We start from the raw sequence: 26,622 nt of genomic DNA on the forward strand, positions 1-26,622 counted from the left end.
GTTGTAAACTACAAAACCATAAAGTCTCTAAAATGATTAAGCATTTTCTTAAATGCTTAGAAGAGGGATGGTTAAGGGTTTTTTTTCTGCATATTTTAAAACTAATACTGGAAAATATCTCTAAAATGCTAAAAAATAGTGTTTGTGCTGGAGAGATATGGGAGAGGGTGTCCCTTTTAAATTATACTCTCTGATGATCAAAATTTGACATTTCATCTATGTGTATTAAAAACTTTGTACATGCACACACATTTGATAAACAGTGCACACATATTCACACCCACATACTTCAATTTAAATTTTCCCATGCCCAGAGAATATTATTGATGTATGCCCAATTTTTTTCTAATCCAAATTATATCTCTGAACTTCCACAGCACCAGTAGCCCTCAGTGTCTTGTTTTCTGTCTTTTATATGACTTTATTTATTCTAGCCAGTTAGACTTCCCATCCAACAAGACACACATCTCAAGTCCCACTTCTCTCTTGTCTCACACAGCAAGGGAACGCTGCTGAAACTGCTACCGTGATTGTTCATCTTTGTGGTCCCACTGTTCTTATATCTTACAAAGATCTTCCTGGGGCTCAACAGGTTAAAGGAGTCAAAAAATTATACATGCATTCAGATGAGTGCTCAGATATCTCCATTTACCTCAAAAGGGTAGTTATGGGTAAGGTAACCAAACACTGTTCATGACTGAAGCCATGTTATTCAGTTCAAGACTAAGTAAACCAGACCTTCAGGCACATTCCAGAGGCTCAAATAGTTGAAACCATAAAAATACAAATATAAATATAAATAAATAAATAAAATTTTAAAAAAAGGCTTGGCAGTGCTCGTCTTTCAGTGACCAACCTTATCCATCAGATCCATATATCTGGCCACATGTTAAAACTTAGCTTAAAACAACAGATTTTTTTTTAAAAAAGCTTTTTACGAGAATAATGGTAAGTATGAATTGATATGATTAGCATCTATGAAAATTGAGTTAAATCAAAAGAGATATATGTACAAAATACTAGGGTTTTAGGGGTGTGAGGACTCTTTTGGTTCTTGGGTAAGTTAAAAGATTTATAAGAAACGTCATGTTGCACAGCAGATAATTAACATTGTGACACATGTTATGTTAAGAAGTAAAAATGCATTACATTTCTCTTAGTTTAAATAAACCTGTAGATGACTGATCTATAACGAGCTATTAGTGAAATTCAGAGATTGATGATAAGAAACCCCAAACACTTTAGTAACAACAATAAAAATAATAAGCCTTATTGAGTACAGTTCACTATTTTTAGTATTTTATAATATTTGTTTAATCCTAGAATAACACACAATCTAATTATGAATATATACTTGACATCTGAGAAAACAAGTCTGTTTAGTTAATGCTGAATTTTAGATTTTAACCAATTCCAGGATATAAATTCTAAAACAGTTTGCTTTCCTGTGATTGCTTGCTTCTGGGCAAATGATAGTTCAGGACTGTGAGACTAGAGTCTCAATGTGTTTATCAAGCTGAAAACTGAAAATCAGAAAAGAAGATCTCAACAAGACCAGACACAGCTTCAGTGTGCCAAGGCCATATGCCCCCTTACGTGTGACAGACTCTACATAGATAATGCCTTAAGTTCACCTTTTAGTTTGGGGAGGGGGAACTATGCAGTGCATGCTGGCCTCAAACTTGTGATCATCCTGCCTCTCGATCTCGAAGTGGTAAGACTATGGTGACTGCCACCACACTCAGCAAACCATTTCACCTTCATTCCTAAAGGAATCAGATTGGAAGAGAAAACCCAAGGACACCCAGAGCATGGTGGACAAAAGACATGAAATGAGAACACTTGGGAATGAGGTCCTATTTTATATTACTAATATCTTTAAATAAGTACCATTCAAAGGAAAATATTTCAAAATATGATGCCCTTGGCTATGAGTGCGTGAAAACTTCTGATGATAATCCCAATTCATAATTCCTCGGTTCCCCCTTCCCTATGTGCAGCTTCCTTCATTTGGGAAGAAGGCTCTATATACAACTAACCTGGTTTTTTGTTTCTTTGTTTGTTTGTTTAATCTATGATTGCCTATTGGTGTTTAACTGTTTCTGCACTCCATGATCAAAATGGCTGCGGAAGTATAGCTGTGACCCATGAATGCATTGTATTTGTTGTGTCACTAAATTGTAATAAAACCCTACTGTTAACAAAAAGGTCAAAACTATGCAAAAAGTTACATTCAGGAAAGTGTCACAGATTTTCTTCTTCTCCCCCTCTCCTTCCTGTCCCCAACTCCATGCTGCTCATAGGTAACCAGTTTGTTATAATTTGTATTTTAAATGGCTCAAGAGCTTAGGTGATGACAAACTGGTCCCCAGTGTATGGCCTGTTGGAGAGATGGTGAGTATTGATGGTCTGGCCTGAGGAAGTAGCCCAAGAGGTTGTGACTTTGAAGGTACCTTGGGACCCAAATACTTTTAATTTTTCTTCGCTACTTCCTGGCTACCCTGAATTTATCTGGCTTACTGCACTAAAGGCTTCCTCTATGATGCTCTACCACCCACCAGACCCACCGTAACAGAACCAAGGCTCACAGGCCAAACTTTGGAAACAGTGCACCAAACAATTCTGTCCTTTAAGTTGATTTTCTTGGGTGGATCATCAGAGCTGTGAAAGACAAAACATTCTCCCATGTATGCATTCATTAGTGTTTATTTCTCCAAAACTGTGCACTTGATGTTTTTATTTAACAATATATTCATTATCTTATACAGAACATACTTGCCCTTTTCTAAAGCTACAAATATGTCACAAGCTACACAAATGCTAGTTTACTCAAGTTTCTATGCTTCAGTATTTAAACAATTTCTAATTATTTTGTAGTTCAAAAGCAACACTACAATGGTTAAACTTGAGTGTACTGCACAGTACAATGCTATGGATTGTGAAATATGGCTGTTAATTAGAAAACAATAAATGCGTTTTTATTGTCTTAGGTATGAAGAAATCCTGTCCCCAGTAGATGATGATGATGAGGAGGAGGACAAGGAGGAGGAGGATATTTGTGTATCTAGTTTTGACAGCCTTGTCAGAGAGCCTAACAATCAAGTTATGATGTCAAATCTTTCTTATTCTAACATGAGATTTGATATCCTGCATATTTTAATTTGTAGGTTCTAAATTCTGAGATTCCATCAATATTTTTCATATTGTTAAGGCATGTGTGTTATATTCAAAGTTTTCAACTATTTTATTGTTTTTTGAGAATTTCATACATATTGTTAATATATTCACACCTACCCTGATCCTAACTCCTCCCATAATTTAAAACATTCTCCTTTTATCAGCTTCATGTCCTCTTTCGAAAAATAACCCATAGCATATAATTTATCTTGCCTACAAACTTCTGGGTTGTCTTAATTGAAATTCACTCTCCGTTCTTTGGAAGTCATCACCTATCTACAACCCCTCAGTGGTGGGCTCTCACCAGTCACTTCTCTTTCCATGCTACAGTGGTAATTGGCTTGATCTTGTCTGGATCTTGTGCAGGCAACCGCAATTGCTGCGAGTTAAGAGAGTGCAGTGATTCAGGCTGGCCTAGAAGAAACTGTTCTCCTCCCCCTTCGTCCCTGACCTCTGGCCTTAACAATTTTCCAAATGTCTTCCCTGACAGTAGCTTTTAGAGTCTTTCACTCTTCTACACTGTCACTGGCTCCAACAGTCTTTCAAGATAGTCCATGTATATTCATGATCTTTAAAAACATTGCTGATGTATTTTGGCCATACTTACACAAAGTTATTTTTCATTTTATAGTATCTGTATATACTAGTGATACAGGCCTTATGTATCCAATACATGTGACAAAACTATTGGCATTTGCTGATTGCTTACTACAAAAGTTTAAACTATTTTAAGATATTACAGATTTTGTCTTTTACTCATTCACATATTTTTGTAATTTCTATACATCTTTAACTTATAACAAATTAAGCCATAGACTCAGTTATATATATATATATATATATATATATATATATATATATGTATATATATATTATATTTTATGTATAATCCATTTGCATTTTATCATTTGCATGTGTGAGAGGTGGATATATTTTTATCATTATTCAAATGCAACTGTAGCTCTCCCAACACTATTTACTCAAAGCCTGTTGAGTGACTTGGGCACTAGTATTGTCACATGTTAGAATTTTATGCAGTGATGTTTATTTCTAGGTTCTTGTTCTGTTTTTTGTTTGGCCATATTTTCAGAAGCTAATAGCACATGTCTCTATTGCAGTGATGTTCATTTTCTTCCCAGCCCACATTTCTTGTGTACTTGTATTAATGTAATATTTCATGTTGCTTTTCATTTGTGCTTTATTAACAATTTGACTATCTCCTTAGAAACTCACTTTTAAAATTAGATTTACATTAAGCTTATAAATTGACTTAGAAAGAAGGAACATCTTGATGATATTGAATTGTGTTATCAAAAAATAGTTGCACTTCTATTTATTCAGGTAAGGAAAAGGGAATGCTTTCTGTCTGTTCACATTGAGGTTTTGTTGTTGTTGTTGTTGTATTCTTACACAACATTAGAAGGACTGTGTATTTTGAGGAATTATATTTCATCTACATTATCAATATTTTCATAATACATCTTTATAATTTTAACATCCATGAGATCTGCAGTGGTGTCATCTCTCATTTTTTGATATCAGTGTCTTGTATTTTCTCTATTTTGTTTCTAGTCTAGTTAAAAGTTTACTTTCACAATTTATCTTTAGCTTTATAAAGAATCAACTTTGGTTTTCATAGATTTTTCTCTATTGATTTCACATTTACAATTTTATTAATTTAATTTATCTTCTAATATTGTGTGTTGTATGTTCACTTTAGAATCCATTTTTTGTTCATATTTTGTTTGTATTTTTAAAACATCACTTTAATATTTCTATTTTTGGGATAAGAGCCCAGCCACAAAACCTTGAACCTACAGATTGTCCTGGGTGTTGGGTGTGCTAGGACCACAATCATCATCAAAGAGACCAGAGGGACTTCATGCAGAAACTGAAGGGAGCAGATGCAGAGTGCCCCAGCCAAACATTTGAGCTTAAGGAGTCCTGGAAACAAGAGGAAAGAAGGATCAGAGAAACTGGAGGGGTCAGGGACATATCAGAAAAACATGGCTCACAGAATCAACGGCCCTGATCCCATGGCAACTTGCAGCGATCAGGGAGCCTGTAGGGGCCTGACCTAGGTCCCCGGCATGGCTGAGTAGCTTCATGCCTTTGTGGAGATCCTAACAGTGGGAGTTAGGACTGCCCTTGTCACTGTTGCCTACTTGCGGGACACTTTTCCTTCTCCTGGGTTGCCTTGTCTAGCGTTGATGTGATGGTATGTACCTGGTTTTATTGTAGTTTGTTAGTGTTTGGATGATGTTCCAGACAGGCCTGCTCTTCTCTTAGGGGGGAAGAAAGGAAGTAGATCTGGGGGAGAGGTTAGGCAAGAGATGAGGGAGAGGCTAGTGGGAGGGGAGGGATAGAAAACTGTCATATATGAGAGATGAACCAAAAAATATTTTTAAAAACTGAAAAAAAAACCTTTATTTTAAAATATGTACATTTGATCCTACAAGTTTCCCTGAAGGTACTGCTTTCAATGCATGCCACAAAATTTGATAACTGCTATCTTCATTTAGTTCAAAGTATTTTTAACTCCTGGTAAAATGTCTAGATCAGCCACTCTCTTACTTGGGTATGTATTGTTTAATCTCTGTGCAGCTTTGTCTTTGAGCTACCGTAATTTTGATATTGATTTTTAATGTACCTGGCAGTTTAAAAGCAAATATTTTGTGGATTCTAGTATTTTATATCTGTTAAGGTGTGCTCTATGGCTCAGAGTATGACTCATTTGGATGAGCATTCCATGTGATCCTAACAAGAGTTTGTGCTCAGTTGTTGATGTATGGCTACCTTTGTAGATGTCAGTGGTACCCAGTTGATTGACAGTCCTTTGTATTTGCCCATATCCTTGCTGATTTCCTCCCTGCTATATCTGCCCACTTATGATAGATGACTGTTCTCCAGTTCCAATGGTATACTCATCTAATTCAACTTAAGGTTTTGTTTGCTGAGTTACACATTTGACTGTTCTGATGTTATTTCCATATGTTTTAGTGACTTTTACTCTCATCTGAGAGTATTGACTCCTTTGTTAATGTCTTTAATACCCACAGTGTTACTTTTCATCATGCTCCTCTGAACTCTTACAATTGATCTTGATCTAAATAATAAATACTAATAATACTAATAAAACTATTCATCTCCTTGTTTTATTACCATCTGGTTGACATTGCCAAATTCCTATAAGATATATGTTTATATATTTATAATGAGTTTCCTGAGTTTATTGTAGGCAACACACAGTTGAGATGTTCCTCTCATTTAAAAAGTATGTCTCTGTGTGGTTATGTGTACATGTGTAGTGTACATGTGTAGGATGCCCTCAGAGGCCAGAGAGTTTAGCTCCCCTAGAGTTGAAGCTACAGCCAGGTTTGAGCCTCCTGACTTTACTGTTGGAACTGAAATAGGATCCACCAGAAGAACATTAAATGCTCTTAATTACTAAACTTTTCCCCAAAACTCCATTTGCTTTTAAAAACAGGCATTCTATAGTTTGCAGTATAAATTTACAGTAAGTGTAAGACTATTTTCAGGTGATACTATAGCCCATCATAGATACTGATTTATAATTTCATAATCACAATTCTTCAAGTTTTTCTTCTTATGTCATTTCTGACATTTAAGTATGCATAAGGATATTTAAGATTAAATAAGCATATAGGTATATATGGACATTTAGGTATATGTACACATGCATATGTAAATGCACATTCATTTAAATCAAGTGTGCTGCTGCTGTTAGGATTATAAACAAAAGGTTATCTACTAGCTAGATTAAAAACAAAAAGAAATTTAGAGCTGCAAATGTGTCTCAGTGGTAAATAACACTTGATGCGTTTGTAGAAGACTCAGGTTCAGTTTCCAGCACCCATATGCCACTCCACAACTATCTATAGTCCCAGTTTCAGAGGACACAACACCCTCTTCAGGCTTCTGCAGACACCAGACACACACATGGTGTACATATGAGCATGCAGACAAGGAATTATACACATGTTAATATATTAATTAAATTCATTAAAATTTAAATTAATTAAATTCATTTTAAATTAATTAAAAAATGAATATAAATTCATTTTTTAAAAGAAAAGGAAAAATAAAGAATTATTTTACCTCTTTATTCTTTATCATAACTTCTTTCCTTCTAAATATAGCATTGAATTTCTAGTAAATATCATTTCTTACTTTATGAAGAACTCCTTTGGCATTAATTTCAGCTCAGGTTTCCTTAAAACAAAGTCCACTAACTTGTGTCTGAGAAATTCTATCAGTGTTTGTTTATCTAAACATTAAAATTTTTTTTTTTAAAAGCTTTTTTTTCCTTAAGAATAGGGAGTTTCAAGTTGGCCTTTTTCTTCTCTTGATACTTAAAGTACTCAATTCTACTTTTTTTTTTTTTTTTGCTTATGAGGCTTCTAGGGACAGACACATGGGGGTGTAAGTTGTACATTTGTTCCAATATAGGTTAGGCGTTGCTCTTGTTAACCCTGCCCTATGTCTCTGATTTTATGTATTTTGCATAAGCTGTTTCTGTGGATAGCGTTTGGGGGCATTTTCCATATTTTTAGTTCCATATTTCTACTGAGTCTGAAGTCTGGAGCCTGAAAATCACTCAAATTTTCAATTGCATCTGTTTCTAATATTTATAGTTCCCTCTCCTTCTCTATTTCTGATATTGTCATAATATATACTACACCTTTTATAGTTTCATCAGGGTTCTTAGATATTTCTTTTCCCTGGCCATATTTCCATTGTTTCTCCATCTTAAAGGTATCTATTGGGATAGTTTCAAGCTCAGAGATTTTTTTCATTTGAGCTTGTGTTTGGTCTATAATGATCCCATCAATGATTCATTCTTTTTACAGTAGACTTTTTAAAACGCTTTAGTATTACTTTATTTTTTTTACCCTTTCTTCCAATTTTTATCCCACTACTTAAATTACCCATCTGTCATTGCATGCATTTTACTTCTTACATGAAAACACTTAGTATAATGGTCATACAGTATTTTAAAAATTCTTGGCATAAAAATGTTAACTTTCTTATCATATACTACACTGAGTTTGATGTTTGTTCTACTTTTTCATCCACTCTGAGTAGTCTCTGTAGTTATGCTGTTGTTGAAAAGTGGGTGTGATGTATTTGGTAAGAAGAGTAACTCTGAATAGACCATTGGTAAGGTGGTAAGATGCAGGGAGACAGGGGGCATCTACAGCCCTTTGGTTCAGTCTCTGTCCTCTGATGAGTCTGTACTCTTGGGCTATAAGCTTCATGGATGCTTTTCAGCCCACTTTGCCATAGGTGGATGGCTAAGAAGAGTCAGGAGTTCCAAGTCAGTTAGGAACTGGCTTTGGGTTCTGGCTACAAAGTTTCCCCTCATGGCAGATCTTGCTAGAAGCAGAGGAAGCTTTGGTGTATTTCAGAAGGGCTCTTTAACCCCTTTCCTTGCTTCAGCACTACAGAAAATATACCACAGCTTTTACCTGTACTCTCTCCAGTGGCTAATTGTCTTCTTGAGATTTTAGTTCTCAAATTTGTCCATACTGAATTCACATGATCTGTCCATTTTAGTTCAGATTTCCCAACTAGTTACTGGTTCCTACAGTACATTTCTCAGTTGCATTTTTGCTCCAGAAAGTTATAGTCCTCTCTGACTGCTGGTTTCTCTCCTCCTTTGGAATATGAGTTTGAGTGATGGAGACAAACAAAGCTTTGAATACTCTTTGTTGTTGTTTAACTTTTTACTTGTTAAAATGGAAAATAAACTTGTATATGCCAGACTAGAAACAACAAAATGAGTTTTTTTTAAAAATTTCTCTCTGTTTTCCCAATGATTCTGTATACAATTAATTTCATTTGTTTTGTTTTGTTACTGTTCCAAGATGATTTGCGGATAGACTGCTTTTCCCAACGATATATGCCAGTAAAATTTAAAAGATGATACATATTGTATGTGAAGAGGAAAATGAGCACCTTTCTAATCTTGCTTCTGTTAGTTTCTTTTGGAGAGCAAGGCCTAGTGGTGCATGCTTTTAATACCAGCACTTGGGAAATAGAGGCAGTAAGAGTTCAAGGCCAGCCTGGTCTACATAGTGAGACCCTGTCTCAATAATAATAATAATAATAATAATAATAATAATAATAATAATAATGATTATGATACTTCCTACCCCCTCTCACCCCTTTACTTTCACCTTTAATGTCATTATGACTTCAAAGAATATTTGTTTGTTCTTTCCATTTTTACCCAGAGAAGCAATGTATTTGTGAGTTAGGATGCTGTATCTCTACTTCCCAAACAAATTAGCATACTCTTTACATCCACTTCTATGAATAACTCAAATATGTGCATTCACATGTGCACGCACATGTGTTTGCATGTATGTGTGTGCATGTGTATGTGCACATGGGTATTTGCATGTATGTGTACATGAGTTAACCTCAACTGTCACTGTGATAAGATCTAAATTTTCCTGGGTGATGTGCATCTGGGCATGTCTGTGATAGGTTGTTTTGATTAGATCAAGTGAGGTGGGAAGACTGATTTCTTGACACCATTCCCTAAGCTGGGACCCTAAATTATATAACACGGAGAAAATGAATTGTGGGCATGCAGCATCACTTTAGATGCTGATTCTAGATGCAATGTAACTTGGAGCCTTAAGCTTCTACTGCTGTGACTTTCCTGCTATGATTGACTCTAACCTTGAACTTTGAGCCAAATAAACCCTCTCTTTCTCAAGTTTACTTCTGGTCAGGAATCTTGTCACAGCAGTAAGATTTGCTAGTCTTGAGCCAACTCTTATCCATCCCTGCTGTTCTCTGCCTTTCAATGTATTGTTCCAACCTCTCCTTCATCCCGTGTTCTTCATCTCCACAAGCTTCATGGTTTTGCAAGGAGCTCTTTTGTCACTTAGTGCTCACTTCTCCACAGAATGGATATTTACCATGTATTCTCTGTCCTCTCCATGAGTCACATATACTTTTATTTCTGCCCTTGGTTGATCTTATGAAATTCAGAAAGATGTTTAGCAATGCTCAAGGTACAGAGGGCACTACTACGCTCACAGATAATAACTAATGGAATTATGGTTTACTAAACAGAATTAAATAACATATGTCTTTCATAGTGAAAACGTTGAAATAAAAATTATGAGATAGAGTAAAACTTAGAATATTTCTCAAAAGTAATTTAATAATCTCATATGGCATGATACAAAAACTTGCCTATTTGACTTGGTTAAGATATTATAGACCCTAGAGTCTCGTTAGAAGTAAAGAAATTTATTCTTACATGAAAAATAATCCGATGGGCAGGTGATAGAGGAGAGGTTGGATGCTTGTTTTTTACTAGAAGGATCCAGGAATGCAGGAACAAAGTACCAACCAAACTGGTATGTGTGAATATCAACTTGTGGTAAGAAATGTTCTCTAGTTCACCATTAAGATTCCTAAGGATTGACAGCCCTGTACTGTGTTACTCATGAGTATAAGCTCAGTAAGCAGACTGTCCAAGTATAAACACTGGCTGTGTGTGATCTTTGGAAAATTATTTATTGCCTCATTGCTTCAGTGTTCCCATTTAAAAAATGTGATTATCAACTTCAAATGGACTGTTGTATATCTTCAATGAGTTAATACCCAAAAGTATCTTTGACATATTGAATATAAATGAACAGTGACTCATTATTCATGACTGGAAATAAAAAGGTATGAAAAAAGCCATATCAACTTTATATTTTCAGGGAGAACAGTAGTCTTGGAAGAATTTGGTAAAGTCTAGGGGAGGAACTGATTTATGGAAGAAAATAATTCATTTTTGGAGGAGAAAAACTAGCTATGACTTTTTTGAGCATTTCCACATCCTGTTCAATCTCTGTCCCTGTGGAAATTTCTTCTGTGGGGATTTTCTCAACAAACAGTGTGGCTTCCTTTCTTATTCAGTGACATGCTGGTTCTGACACTAAAGTGGCTTCCAGGACTTGGATATCAGTCCCCACCAATCAGCTCACCTTCCAGAACCTTCTGAATTTTACATGTTTCCTTCCAGAGTCTGTATTCAGCTGCCCTTCTTTGTTATTCACCTTTATCCTTGCCATATCTCAGCATCTGGGAATTTGCTTTGCACTTGAACTAAACCACAAATGTCAGCTTCACAAATTTCAAGAGTCACACAATGTGCCCAGGGTAAATGTGAAATTTTTTTTCATGGTACATAGATTTCTTAAGGTTCAAGATTTAAGATTTATAAAATTTGTTTGTCTGGGAATGCACATTAACAGCAGAGCACATGAGTACAATTAAAATAGTTTAAGATTATGCCAAATGAGTCAAACATAACATTTTGCATTCTCAATTTGTTCCTGATATGTAAGCATGTAGGGCACATTTATTTTCTTACTATTGCACTAAGTAGTTAAAATATATTAATTGCATAGAAAACAGTGATGGCTATCAAGGGCTCTTAGAATCATAGTGGTACACATAAGGAAACCACAGATCACAATTGGTTATGATGAATGTTGCATATAAAGCCAGTAATGAGGTAGGGACATTGTCTGCTAGGCTAAGGGCAACAGAAAGAAGTCTTCCTGGAGTAGCTGATCTTGAAATCAGATGAGCACAGTGATGTTGTACTTGGACAATCTAACACTTACAAAGCCATCTTATTTGAAGGCTAAGGTGTTCTCTATGTAGAAGGGAGAGTGAATCAATAGAGCCAGTTTGACAGTCAGAATGAGTTTGATGTTTTACTAAGAAAAAGGGAAGTCACTAAAGGGTGTTATTAGTGCAGGATAAGAATAGAAACCATTCTGAAAGGATTTCTTTCCTTAAAATTGTTTATTAATGTACTTCAACTTTACGTATTAATGGGAATCAATACATTAGGTATGATAATTCTCACATGCATGTAATACACACTGATAAAAAGCCAACCAACCATTCTTTCCAATGTCTCTTGAACCTTACAAAGAGTGAATGCTAACATACTTTCAAATCAATAGTATTTTTCAGTTTCTCAGTATGAGAGAATATATGGAACTGTTTCTGTTTCTGTCTTATTTCACTTTACATAGTGCCCTCCCATTCTCTATGTTTTAATGTAAATTTCAGAACGTAGAACTTCCTGTTATTGAACACAAATACCTATACATGTACATAGAAATCAAAACATTTTAATCTAACATCCTGTGATAGATCTAATATGCTGTGGTTGGTAATCTTGTTTGTTAACTTGACACACCTGGCAAAAAGGAATCTTGATTGAAAGATTTCTTACATCATATTGTGCTCTCTCTCTCTCTCTCTCTCTCTCTCTCTCTCTCTCTCTCTCTCTCGTTCTGTGTGTGTGTGTGTGTGTGTGCCTGTGTGTTTGTATGTGTGTGTGACACTTTCTTCTTAATTATTGATTGATGGGTAAGGGTCAGCTCACCTTGGGTGGAGCCACTCCTGGTAGGTGCAAGAAAGATAATACAGTGGGAGTCTGGGATAAGCCAGTAGGCAGCATTCCTCTATGGTCTCGGCTTTAGTTCCTCCCTCCTCAAGTCCTTGACTTGGCTTCCCTGAATGATGGACTATAAAGTGTAAAATGAAATGAATGCTTTCTTCCCTGAGCTGTTTGCTGTTAGTGTTTTATCACAGCAATAGAAGTGTAACTAGAACAGATACCCTAGGACAATTCCATGCCGTAACTATCTTCAATACTACAACAATAAACATGGACACACATTTCCCTTTTTGCTGTGTTAATTTTATATCTTTGGATACATGTACTCAGGAGTAGGACAGCTGTATTATTGTAGATCACTTAATTTTTGAAAAAATTTATCCTACTCTGTACAAATAATATGCTAATTTTGATGACTTCTAATGGTGAATAACTATTTTTTTCTCCTTATCTTTGTCATAATTTGTTACTTTTTTGAAAAGTTAATCAGAAGAATTCTAGGGGCAGTGGGTTGACTTTTCTGGTGAAGGTGCTATCCACCAAGTCTGAGAGTAAGACAACATGGTGTAATGAGAGAATTAGCTCCTAAGGGTTGTCCTCTGATCTCCTCTCCACCAAGTCTGAGAGTAAGACAACATGGTGTAATGAGAGAATTAGCTCCTAAGGGTTGTCCTCTGATCTCCTCATGGATACACTGACAAATAAACACACACACACACACACACACACACACACACACACACACACACACGATTGTATCACATTGCGATTTTAATATATGTTTTTTCAATCATTAATGATGTTAAAGTTTTTTTTCATGTATTTGTATAAAGAACTTTTTTTCTGTATAGGATCCTAAAAGCATAGGAAACAAACAATAGAAAATTTGGGTAAAGGCCTAGCTCATGTCACATATTTTCACGGGAAAATAAACAGTGGACAGACACAACGACCAAAAAGTGAGAAATTATTTGAGTACACAATAGAGAGTTAATATCCAGATTATAAAAATAACTCTAAAATACTTTTTAAAAATCCAAGAGGCAAGAAAGATTACTGACTCAGTTGGTAAAGTACTTGAGTTTGGATACTCAGAACTCACGGGTGACAGTTACCTATAGAGCTGGAGAAGTAGAGAAAGAACTAATCCTGGAAATCTCTGGACAGCAGACAAGTTAGCCAAATTGATTTGGAGATCTCCAGATCCAGTAAGAGACCTAGTCTCAAAAATATGGTGGCCAATGATAGAAAAAGATCCTTGCCGTGAGCTTCTGGTCTCTTACCCTGGGCACACACAGACCCATAGGTGCACATACACATGAACAGGTAATATACATATCCCACACACACATGTGCATGCACATGTGCATTAATAATGATGTGAATAGTCATAGCTCCAAAGAAGAAAAGCAAATTGTCAGCAAGCAGAATGATTCCTTTCTCGCAAACCTATGCAGTGGATATTGCTGTGTACCCATGAGTCCCAGCATTCTTGAACACGTGAACACTCAATCCCTGATACCAAAACAGTGATGAGTTCTTACCTCTGTGCTGACAGATCAACAGGCAGGTTATGAATGAATTGTCCAAATAATTTTGCCAACATTAGGCAGCCACCAGCCTGAGACCTGATCTATAGCCCAGATAGCAGAGAATGGAGAACCTCTTAATTTAATTTCCTATATTCTTCATGTAAGTGAAAACTATCAAAAAGCTTCCTCAACAGAGTTGGTTTCAAAAACTGATATGAATTCAGCATTGAAGATAAATAATAGTCAAGGTTTTCTTTGTTGAATACAATTGTGTTAGTCTATATTGTCTCCTGTCAATAAGGATAGCAAGCCAATGATGACCTCTTGTTTTACTGATGTTGCCACATCTTTTGTGGAGATGAAAGCATGACACATGACAAAATACTAGAGGAAGCATAAAGGAAATGCAGTGAATGCCCATAGACTAGGCTCATATGCACTTGGACTCTGAGCACAGTTCTGAACAGCTTTGAATCCTTTTACTAAAACTGGACTGAAATGTTATAACAATGTGGATCTCAGAGTATAGATCAATTCAGGTCCAATGCCATGAATTTTGACATTTTCAGGAAGTTATTATTCTTCTCTGAGTCTGTTCTCAGCAGTCACTGGTCCCAGGCATGAGAATGAATGGCAACATCCATGTCAGAAGAGTCCTTAACTGCTTAGCTGCCAGATTTCCCTATATTCCCACCCCAGCATCAGGAATATCAAACCCTAGAAAGTAGGGGTCCTTTTCACCTTCTCAGCTTCTTCAGAGGAGCTATCAGATGTTTCAAAGGAATCTGCACAGTTTCAGACTGTTGTGATCTCCAGCCAGGAAATTTCTTGGGGTAAAAATAAATACAGTATTTGTATATTAATATTGCAATGGGTTTCTGCCATCAGAGCAATACAGGGCCAATAGTCTTCCTGCAGGAATGATGCTTTAGGGACAGAGTGGTGTCTACAAAGACATACCTTCTTCTGCTAGTCAACACACAGGGTTTTCTCTAGAGGCCATTGGATTCAAAGAATGTGTACCCAGTGCATTTAAGAATCAAGCTATATTTTTCATGCCACAAGAATTGCATTTGCTTACCTAGCAACCTCAAGACTGTCTTCCTATAACCAAGACTGAACAAATGGGGAAGATAGGAGTCATCAAAGCATGAAGCCAGTATGCTTTACTAAAGAGATGCACAACACAGTCTTACTGCTGGACATCAAGGATGTATAGCCAGATGGCATGTTGAGTGTTTCTCTGCTCTTATAGAGAACTTGAGTTCAGATGACAAATCAGATGGAGATTGGATATCTTAGTGCACACCGAGAAACTAGAAAACACAGATTATCCCACTGGACAAATACCTATATTCTTTTTCAAAACAGTACTCCTCTCATTTCTTTGTCTTTATTTGAAGATAAGGCTTCCTCTAGATTTCAGTAAAGAATGATGTGTGTATTGTTCCATGTCACCCCCATGTCATCCCTGAATCCCACTGGAAAACTCAGATTCTGCTTTGGGAGAGATGTGGGAGTTTTTACGCTACATTTTACTCTCATCTCTGCAAAAAGACTGTGTTCCTGTGTTGATAAGGACTCATCAGGACATGGCTCCAGGGGTAAGCATAGTCCCACTGCTCACCACAGGGATAGATGGGATAAGAGATAACAGCAGTTGCTCTTCAAATAGAGATAAATCAAAGATTAGCCAGGCTCACAATCCAGGAATTTTCACAAAGTATAAGCCTACTAGTTTGTTTAAAATTATTATCCTCTTGACTGCCAAAGGTGCTCTCACATAGCAGGAATTTTCCTGTGCTATTAGGCTCCTCCAAGGATCTGTAGGCCACATGGGTAGGTGGTAACTTGAATACATTACTGAGTTGCTAATATTAGGCTTTTGTGAGCAGGAAAACTCTTCATTCTCTATCAAGCCAAATTGTATAAAGCAAGAGTTAGAAACTCGATGACAATGTGTCTTCTGCAGAAATCTACAAAACTAATCTGTTTCTCCAGCATAGCCAACCAACTCTAATCTTTTAAATATACAACTTATAAGCTTTGTAAGTTTCTATCACACCAAAGTCACTCTCAAAAACCTTGTATTATAAAGGAAGCACCAATTTAAATCTAGTAGGTAAAGCCTGCTTGTGGTAATCATAAGTTCAGCAGTCTAAGTTTGGATAAAACCTACATTAAAAGCCCAGTGAGGTCTTGTGTTGTCATATATGCTCTTTAAGGTCTCAGCTTTTCACATGGTGATAAATTTATTCATTGGACATTTTGTCTATCCATCCAACTGCCTGCCTATATTCTAGGCACTATGCTGTGCTGTACATATGGGATATAAGATGACTGTGCTAGGATTTTAGCCCCAGGAGCTACAAACTGTGAGCAAAGAATGAATGCAAAAATGATTGCCCTTAGGCCTTGTGCACTCAATAGGGTTTTACATTAATATGTCCACAATTTGGAGTATAATCTCTCTTCTTCGAGTATTTGAGATCATCAAATTGAAGAGATGGTATTGAAGGTGGGCCTGGGTCTAGACCATAGTGGTCCTTGTAGTTTCTCCAAAACTTCTGGTTCATATGAGAAGACTGAAAAACAGAAAGCAGAGAGTGTATTTAGGACACCTGTGAGAACCTAGACTCTGGCACTGAGTCAAAGATCCCTCCTTTCTCAGTGTCTCCATGAACTAGAGAAGGACCAGACTCATGTGGGCCTATTTCCAGACACTGTCCAGTATACAACTGTTGCCTGAGAAGGGTCTGGTTTTCTTAATCCTATTCAGATTGTCAATTCCTTTCCTATGATGCATGGGATTTTGTTACATAGTTGGAATCCTTGCATGCAGGAGACAGAGGCAGCAAAGGCAGGGGTGCCATGGCATCCTAAGCTTCTAGTTAGTTTGAGGTCAGCTTGGGCTACTTGTGATTCTGTCATATACAAGCAGTCAAACAAACACATGAAACATAAAACTTCTAAAGCAATTCTTTCCTAGGAGAACACATAAATTTATCACATGCCAGCACATATACAAAAATTTCCAAAGAGTTCCAGGAACACTTGAAAGGTCTCTGAGAGCTAGTTATATTAAGGAGTTTTAATTTAAACAGGCACTTTATACTGCATACCATCAAATACTCTCAAGTGATCATGGCTAAACCATGATACTGAAACTGGTCTCTACTCAAAGCATCACTTCCCATCTATGTAATCTTCCCTCATTTTGCTAATACTTAATTAACTCATGCTTATGGTGGGAATATTAATGTCACCCCTCAGACTTTGTTTTTAAGATTGAAGAAAATATGCAAAGACTATCTCACAGATTGTCTGGCATGATCCTTCCTTAGTTTTTATTATCACATTATCATCATAATCAGAGTAAGTATTATATTGCATTATGACCGTACAATTATGCTTCAGAAATTCATGCAACAAATTATGGTGACCAAATGCAACATCTATTTGAATTCTTCTGAGATGTGTTTATCTAGAATTCTCTCTGCCCTCTAGATGATTAATAACAATGTTGCCATTAGACTCTAAAGTGTCTGAGTGGAAAGCATAGCTTCTATATATTCTGTACCATGTTCAATAAATGTTTAATAAAATCATAATACTGCTTGGGATTGCTACAGTTCTTTTATAGTCTCTAAGTACTTTATAGATATTAGTTCATTAATTCTCCCAATCCCATGGAGTCTAGAAAGGTAGGAAATACTAAGAGCATCTTCTTTGCCTCTTGCTTAAGCACATCTCTCATTTATTGAGCCCTCAATCCTGCCTCCTCTGTGCCCCACCAAGCATAGCAGAGTTTAACCACTTCCTGCCAGTGTATGGCTGTCTATCAACACTACCACACTACCTCCTCGTTCAACGTTTTAGGCCTTCTTCTTCCTCCTCCTCCTCCTCCTCCTCCTCCTCCTCCTCTTCTTCTTCTTCTTCTTTCCCCTTCCCCTTCTCCTTCTTTATCTTTCTTTTCATTTTTCCTTTTTTTCTTCTTCTCCATCAGAACTTATAATCTTTGTTTCTCTTTAATGAATCTAGTCTCTAAATCAGGATAGTTCCTTGACAAATCCAGTCGAAAAACCAAATGAAGCAGCATAGAATTATTACAATAGCTACTCTCTATTGAGTGTAAGACTCTAGAAAAACCTTAAAAGTATGTTGTTGCACCTCAGAACCCAGCATATTGTTAGTACATCCATGTGGCGGTGAGACAAATGGGTCCATGAACAGCTTAATATGTTTGAGTAAATTCTCAGAGCTGCATCTGGACCTTGAATCCAATTATGTCTTCCTATCAACTCATGAATATGTATTAAAAACTATGTATAAATACCCAGCTGTCTGCTTCTCATGGTATTCTGAGGACCTTTCAGGATCCATAAGGCTATATGTTTGTCTTGGAATATATATATATATATATATATATATATATATGTGTGTGTATATATATATATATATATATATGTGTGTATATATATATATATATATATATATATATATATATATACATAGGTTCAGTATTGACACTCTTTCAGTGGGGGTCCTGGACTCTGCCTTCTACTTTACCTTCCTCTCCCCTCCCCAAGCAGATGCTGAGAGGGGCTGAGAGGGGATGCAGAACTGATATGAACAGGCAGAGGGTATTAGGAACCACTCAGCAGGAACTGTTAAAAGCCAATTTGGAGGCTATAGACACTTAGCAGCTAAGAATGCAATGCTTGCTGCAGTCAGTGGTAAGGGTCCCTCCATGAACTCTGATTCAGAGCATGCCTCCCAGTTCCTGTGCTGAGTTCCTACCCTGACTAAGGCTTATGATGCACTCTCAGCCTAAGCTTATATAAAGCCGTTCTTACCCTCTCTTACATTAGAGTGCTTGCTGCCCTTGCAGAGGATCTAGTGAGTTCAATTCCCATGTAGAGAATGTCACAATCATCTGTAACTTCAGCTCTAGTGGTTCTGATGCAGTCTTTTGGTCTCTGGGGAGCACCTCTGCACAAGTGGCAAGCACATGGATGCATAGACACCTAGATATACTCACACTCACTCCCACACACAAATACATGAAAATAAAGGTATATCTTAAAACAGAAACAAAAGCCACAGTGAACTTTCTATACCATTGCATTTCACCCTTAGCCATTCAAAATCCCGCTGCACATTGTCTTTGAAGGATTTTCCAAACTGTAAACTAAGTCTTTGTTTGTACAATATTGGTTCTTGAACCCTCAGTTATGCGCATCCCCTGTGTCAGAATGCCCACCTATAATCATGTCCTCAATCCTGGAGTCTGTGTGGGTTTCAGAGACTCACTATTCTCTCACTATTCTTGCAGTCCATCTTCCTTTTATCTACTCTCTCCCGGGCTGAACTTTCATCCTTCATTCCATCTGTGGGCCATTCACACTTACATATAATAACGATATTAAATGGAATAGAAGAAAACAAAGGTAAATTCAATTTGAAAAGTGTACTACAATGGCAACACACACACACACACACACACACACACACACACACTCCTTACATCACAGTTTTCACTTACCCACTAGAAATTAAATAAGAAACCAGGTTTCAGATACTTAAATGATGCCCAAAGCTACCCAACCACTAAATGGCAAGAAAAGAATTCAAATCTAATCTAAATTTGACCTAGATAGAAACCCTTGTCTCCATTATCTCATTAATTTAGGTATGAAAATCATTTGTGCCCTAGAGCAAGAATTTCATATTTCCTTTCCAGTGTGTCACCTGAGGATTGACAGAGACCTTAGACCTTACTGAGCAGAGAAACCTCAGGCTTTCTATGAGAGGGTATCCCATTTAAGCCCTGGGAATTTGCTCGTCCACAAAGTGGGGAGGAAGACAGTGCTTCATTGGTTTGCATCACATGGGGAATCATCAGGAAGCAAAAGCTGACAATGTAAGTCCTGAGCTAAGAAAGAGAAGACATTATGAGAAAGACTTGCTTTGAGATGTACCCACAGTTGGAAATTCCCCTTTTGCTAGGAAGCATGGGGGTTGTGTGTTCTGTTCATCATCTTCATTGTTTCCCTTTACAGATGGAATGAATTACAGCAGGAAGACAGAATACATCTCTCAGGTTGAGCATTTGCCTTGACTGTTTATTCTCAAGTTTCCCCTAAAAGAATTTGAGGCTGATTAAATAGGCAACTCTGTGAAATACCCCCAGTGACTGGGAGGCATGGGAGCTATTTGCTATTACTGTAAATATAGTTTTCTAAATAATAATGCAAATAAGATCTTTATCTTAGGAGCTAGGAAAGTAGCAAACAAACAATCCACAAGACAGAAAAAATACAGAATAAAAGTTATGACTTTTCAAAAGTTCCCTAATAATATATTATGTGAGTTCAGAGAATCCCAGTTCCTGCTCCTTTAGGAATATTCCAAACAGCTATTTTATGAATTACAAATGACATTTTCTCATGTACCTGCACAACTCTACTTGTATCTGCTTCTCCAATTCATAAGGTAACCATTGTGTGTCTATTACAGAGTGTGACCAAGAGAAGTGAGGTGTCACTCAAAACAGCTTAATTGTGCCACTGTGTATCCTGGGCTTCATCCTCATCCTTACCACATCATCAGAAAGACGATGGGACGTTTGGCAAATGAAGGCAATGGAGAAACAGAAAATAGATAATTTGAGATATGATGTGAGAATATCTATGCTTTGGCTGAACATTCAACCTAACTCCAAAGTTTAAAGCCCTTTGTTAGTCATCTTATTGACTGAGCTACTACCTCAGCACATCCAGTTACTCTTCTTTAAATTACATACTTTCATCTTCTGAATTTTATTGTGTGAAAGAACCAGATCCAGTTATGGTCTCTGAGTATTATAGTTACAAAGATATGGATATCAGAATGACAATCACAGAATCTTCCTTCTGTAATATTAAATTCCTGCTTGGATGTATATGGCTTGAGTGTGCCTTAACTAGAGGACAGAGCAACCCCATTTATGAAGCCAAAATGTCCCTATGGTTTCCTGGAACTAGACCCATGGATTTCTAGTCTCCACATATACAAGGACTAGGGATTTTTTTTTCTCCCTTCAAACAGGTCCTGATGAGCATCAGGTATGATGCTCACTTTTTCAATGTCAGTGTTAGAATATATGGATATGTGGTTTTGTACATGTTCTATTGGTAACACAGAACACTGACTTTTTCATTACCACCTACAAGTACCCTAGCCTCTAATATCCCACTTAATTCTGGATTCATGGTGCTTATTCTTTAGCTTAAAGATGATTATGTCAGATTTTTAGCTAAGAACAAGGGTAGATATAGTATGACCCCCCTCTTCCTCTCTTTAATCTTAATCATACCCTTGAGCAGTGTGTAGTTCTCAGAAATACAGCTACGAATCTTGTCTTAGATCCAGGACCCCCTTTCAGATAGGGATCTGGAATCATAAAGCCAATGATTCCCTAAATAGTGTATAAACCTTGAATCCTTTATGCAAGTGTGGCGTGCTCAACACTAAAGTACCTTTCTTTGGGCACAGAGAAGGAAAGAACAGATGTGTCTGACTCAGCCCAGCAGATCAAGAAATTAATCTAAAAAAGAAATGTGATTTTTCTCCTAATACATTTTTACTCAAAGGCTTTGCACATTCTTTGTATCACATAATGAAGAGAAGATGCTTGACATCTTTTCTGACAGAAAGAAAAGGAAGACCCAAATGGATGACATAACCCCATAAGGCTGTAGAATGATTCGGTAGCATTGAAATCCTTTTGAATCTAAAACCCCAGGATACACTGAGCTTTAACTCAGCTATTGCTAAAAACTCTAGCCATTATCCTAGGTAGCTGTTTAGAAATGGGTCCATTTCTTGTTTTGATTTCTGACTTCTGAAAATACCATAATGAATCGGCTACTTTCCACCTCTGAGAAGAGATAACCTATTTCCCTCTGCCAATCAGTTCTTTTCAGAGTATTAAAGGCCACTGTCAGAATGAGTGGTTTTAACCCAGAGAACTCTACAGTTGGACCTAAACAGTCACTCATCTGTGTTGTCATATAACAGAGGCTGTATGTGGTCACAGCTGCATGACACTCTTGGATCCTGATTTCTTAACAAGACAAAAGACAATATTAAACTAACAACTCAGTGCCATTTTTACTGGCTTAAAGGAAACCACTCAGGTGCCTGGAACCTCAGAGATCCAAGGTGAAGAGCCTCATTAGATGTTTGAATATCCTATTGCTCTCTTGCAAAGGTTAAACACATTTAAAGCAGCAGGAAGACATTCTGTAGAAAGTGAGCACAATGTTCCCAGACAGTTCCATGTAGATAGCCCAAGACCATGACACCTAGAGAAGGTCTACCTAGTCAGAGAAAGCTGTATGTCCCAGACAGTCCAGGAATCTGAAGAAACACTGTAAAATTTAGGTGTGTTTTCCTCTCCCTCTCTCCCTCTCTCTATTTCTCTCCTCTCTCTCTCTCTCTCTCTCTCTCTCTCTCTCTCTCTCTCTCTCTCTCTCTTACATAGATTATTCTTTTGACACCAACAATCAACCCTAATTACTTAATTTTTTTTCATTATGCAGCATCTAATTTAGACCAACTGAGTAAAACTCTAACAGGCTATATATTTATCAAAGCATCTTGTATCTCATTATGTTTGAATGGACCTATAAGTACATTGAGTACAGTGGAGCTAAGAACAGTTTTTATCTTTGCTATATATTCTGGCTGTATCATCCCCTATGTTCAATGGCCAGTGCTTCATGCTTCTACTTACAAGAGATGTGGAGAAAATAAGAAAGCTTAGAAAAAACATTAAAAATTAGTAATAAGAACAGAGGATGTTGTAGCTGACTGGTGGAGTACTTGATTTTATATGTAAAAATCTGAGTTCAGTCGCCAGTACTGCAACAACAACAGTAATTTAAAAAATAAGTAGAGTGTAGAATGTATTTTGTAAGAACAAAATCATGATGCCTGCATTTTAAAAAGAGATCTAATCCTTTAGGTATGGGACAGTACAGCATAGAAAGCAACTGTCCACTAAGGGCATGGCACTGCTGTCTGAATCAGAATGGGACATGTTGAAAGCAGGTGTTGAAACTCATTCTGTGTGAGCAGACAATTTCTACCAAGCAGAATTCACTGGCTCATTGTTCTGGAGTCTCGCACATCTCATATCAAGTTGACAACATTTTTCTTTGGCCTTTTATCTGCCTTACCCTGTGGTGGAAGATGAGAAGGCAAGAGGGAAGTAAACTCAGCCTTTTATGTTGACACCCATCCTCCCTGTGGAGGGAGAAGCCATGGGGCTAATCAGATCGTAAACATTTACCTCTTAGTACAATTTCAATGTCAATTAAATTTCAATATGGTTTTCAGAGGGAATAAATTCAAGCCATATCTATGTGTATAGTCAAAAGGTAAGAGATTATGCTAAAAGACTGAATGTCTTGCTTGCAACATAAGCCTTCACTCAGCAATCAGTACACTTTCTATAAGATGATAGTGTAGATACATACGGCTTAGTTCTTTGGGTTCAGTTCACCCTTGATCATCAGAAACTTCATGTGATTCAAAGAGCTATACATGATTATTTTTTAGAGTTCCGAAGGACAGGCCATTGAAAGTACACTCTTTCCTTTAATGTGTAGCATAAGTCCACTTTCTTTAAGATCCTATCTAATCCCTTGACCTTTTTGAGATTTTGTATTCTTTCCTTAGAGTGTATTAGGATTGCTTATCAAATTTAAAAGCTTAACTCTCAAGAATGAAAAATGTGGAAATACAATTCTCAAGGAGGAAGAAGATGAAGATGAAGGAGGGAGAAGGGGAAGGGGAGGAGGAAGGGCAGGAGGAGGAGGAGGAGGAGAAAGAAGAGGAGGGGAGGGGAGGAGGCAAAGAAGAGGAAGAGGAAGAGGAAGGGGAAGGGGAAGGAGAAGGAGAAGAAGAAGAAGAATTGGAAAAGAAAGTGTTAATTTCATTTTTTGAGCTCATGACTCCCCTGGATAATTAATTAATCCAACTATATTGATCTCACCATTTCTGTAGTCTTTATTTAAGTCTTCTTTATAACAAGACAGCTTTGTAATAAATTCCAGAGTTCTTCTACACGAAAGTCACCATTCCCTGTTCATTGACATGTACAGCAGGACATACAACAGTGGCAAAAGCAGGAGCTGGATGAACATAAACTAAGCTCAAATGAACAACAAAATTCAGGGAAACATAAAGTAATAGGTGACAAAATATTCTCCATTGGAGAAATGACTCAGTGGTTAAGAGCACTTGTTCTTGTAGAGGAGGTGGCTTCAGTTGTGAACACTTTCTGTCATTTGTCCACTTGACACAAACCTAGGTGTGACTAAAAAGATGAAACTTCAACTAAAAAAAAAATGCCTCTATCAGATTGCCTGTAGATGGTAATGCATTTTCTTAACTAGTGATTGATGAGGGAAAGCCCATCCCATGGCGGGCAGTGCTACTCCTGAGGAGGTATTCCTGAGTTGTGTAAGAAAGCAGACTGAGATTGGAGTAGCCTTCCTCAATGGCTTTTCCTTCAATTTCTGGCTCCAGTTTCTTGCCTTGAGTTCTTGCCCTGATTTCTCTCTGTGATAGACTGAGACCCGAGCATTGGAAGATGAAATAAATCTCCTCTTCTCCTTCCTCCTCCTCTTCCTCTTCCTCTTTCCCTTCCCCTTCCTCTTTCTTCTTCTTCTTCTTCTTTCTTCTTCTTCTTCTTCTTCTTCTTCTTCTTCTTCTTCTTCTTCTTCTTCTTCTTCTTCTTCTTCTTCTTCTTCTTCTTCTTCTTCATCCTTCTTCAGAACTGAAGTTTCACATTCTTCTTCTTTGGGAACAGAACTTTCACATTTGAGTCTAAGGTCAGAATTTAAAACGTCAAAAAGGATGCAACTGACCAGCTTCAAGTCAGGAGGAGGACCTAGATAAAATGAATGAAAACAGGTGAAACTTGAAGCAAATTGGAGCAGATTTCAAAACTGTTAGGGGCTGACCAGTCACATAATGATAGAAATTAATTTATGTACAGTATCACACTTAATGTGGAAACATTTTGAAATGCAAGTTTTAAGTTGCCAGACACATGATGTGATTTCCACCTTAATGATGGCAAATGTGACTCCCAGAGCTGTTGAAAGTCGTGTTGAGCTACTACACAGGCAGCTATGGGTCATCCAGTCAGTTACTTTACCAGCATGTCAGTGACCTCCCTTGATAAAAGTGCCCTGCATAGGCATCATGAAGGAAGGAGGGAGGGAAGGATTGAGGTTGTAGCAAAGGCGGATTGACACTAATCGCTTACATGACATCACCAAAGGAAGGATTGAAAATGAAGACCTAGGTTATGAATGGGATCAGCTGCTTCCTGACCCAGAGATTGTTACCTGTGGTCCAGCAATCACATGTTCACTTTTGCCATGGTTTCTTTAAGTTTTGTCATTACTGTCAGTGACAGTACATGAACTGTTCCACATAGCCTGGGACCTTCTTTAGCAATCGGGAGACTGTGGGTTTTAGCATCCTGAATGTCTATTTCCTGGGCCTCTTGCTTCCTTTGGGACTGCTCTTCGCAAATGTCTGTGGTTTCCGACAAAAATCAAGTTTCCCTGCTTTCCAGAGTTCTTAGACCCGCTGAGCTTTTCAAACTATAGTTTAAGCTAAATGTTATCCCATTTCAGTCTCCAAGGAAGTGGAAAATTCCTCCAGAGGAGAGTCATTATATACAGACATGGATGCCTTGGCTCTTCTGAGCCAGCTGCTGGATAAACCTGTGTGAGAAGCTTTAATGCAATGTGAACTTTAACGTGACAATTAATGCTGGGACCTTTTCTCTGAGGCAATTAACTTCCTCTTTTCTGTCTAACTGTGGCTTCAGCACTGACTGCAGGCAGGAAATGAATGTCACCAGTACTGTCACAGTCAGTCAACCTAGACTTGCACCACCTGGGCCTTTCAATCCACTGTTACTTTGCATCTTTGATGCTTAGTAAACTCAAGATTTCCTCCAGGTGCTATGATATGTAGAAGAGAAAACATCCAGGAGCATCGCCAAAGCAAGCAGAGTTCTCAGCATCCAGAGATGCCACCAAGGTACATTTCTAAACTGGCATCTTCTGGATGCCCTCAACAGAGAAGTGAAACTATATATTCTCATACTTCTGTCTCTGTATGTAGTGCTTTGAGCTTGGATGTTTATGTTAATGTCAGGAAGATATTTTTTCTGCAGTAGTAGATGAGATAAACAGAATAAACAAATTTAAAACCCATTACCCGGTCAGGAATGTCAAGAGGAATACAACCTGGAAATAACTCTGAATTGATTTTGAGATATACTGAACTAATAAAAGGAAAGGAAAAGAAAAGAAAACACAGAAAAGAGGGCACAACATATATAAGCCTTGTGTACTGAAAGGGACAGGTAGTACTGTGGTATAAGCC

Source organism: Mus musculus, chromosome 9 (genome assembly GCF_000001635.26).
Source record: "Mus musculus strain C57BL/6J chromosome 9, GRCm38.p6 C57BL/6J".
Lineage (NCBI taxonomy): Eukaryota > Metazoa > Chordata > Mammalia > Rodentia > Muridae > Mus > Mus musculus.